Source organism: Tupaia chinensis, unplaced genomic scaffold (genome assembly GCF_000334495.1).
Source record: "Tupaia chinensis unplaced genomic scaffold, TupChi_1.0 Scaffold149964_2, whole genome shotgun sequence".
NCBI classification, from domain to species: Eukaryota; Metazoa; Chordata; class Mammalia; order Scandentia; family Tupaiidae; genus Tupaia; species Tupaia belangeri.
In genome coordinates this window covers 394149-394963 of record NW_006209806.1, presented here as the reverse complement: position 1 = coordinate 394963, position 815 = coordinate 394149, and positions in this window count along the sequence as shown.

Genomic DNA, 815 nt, shown 5'->3' with positions numbered 1-815 from the left:
AGCCAGGCTCGCCCTGCCTGCACCCTGGGTCCCTGGAGCCTGCCCCAAGAGCAGCCTCAGCAGGGTCCAGGCAGGCCGGGCACGCGGGAGCCCCGGCCCTGCCCGCCACGCGCCAGGCGGACCACTGGACGGGCGTGGGAGCGGAGACCTGCACCCCAGACCCCGCCGACTCGGGCGCCTCCTGGCACCCCCGGCCCTCAACACGACATCCAAGTGCCTTCTGCATCCGCAGAGTCGGGAGGGGCGTCTGGGCAGCGGGAGGGTGTGGTGCAGCTATGCTTGGGGACCCCACCCCTCGGCCCGCTCCAGTGTGGAGCCCCGAGCCCCGCCACCCACCCCATTGTGGTTAGAACCCAATAAAATGAAACCGATTTAATAACAAATTCGGCTTTGTTTCTTTTCATTTTTGCCATAGGGCGCATGCGCTCTCTGGAAAGAGAGGGAAAGTGAGCACCTGCCCCGGGAGGACGGAGGGCGGGGGACGGCCACACGGCACCACACCCTTCTCTGCCCCTCTGGGGGTCTGGGCACCCCCAGGCCCGGCATCAGCTCCTTACCGCCTTTGCTTTCTCAGAGGTCTGTGCCATGGGCACCTGCTCTCGCCAGGGAGAGACGGACAGTGAGACACCGTCCTCGGGGACGGCCACGCATGCACACGCACCCACCGGATCCGAGACCTGAACTCAGGCCATGTGGGAGTCCAGCCACGTAACGGCTGCGCCACCTGCTGCCCCACCTGGCACGGTGCTCACCTCCATTCAGGGACTCAGCGGCTTTTTCCCCCCCCCCCCCGGCGGGTCCCCCCCCCCGGACTC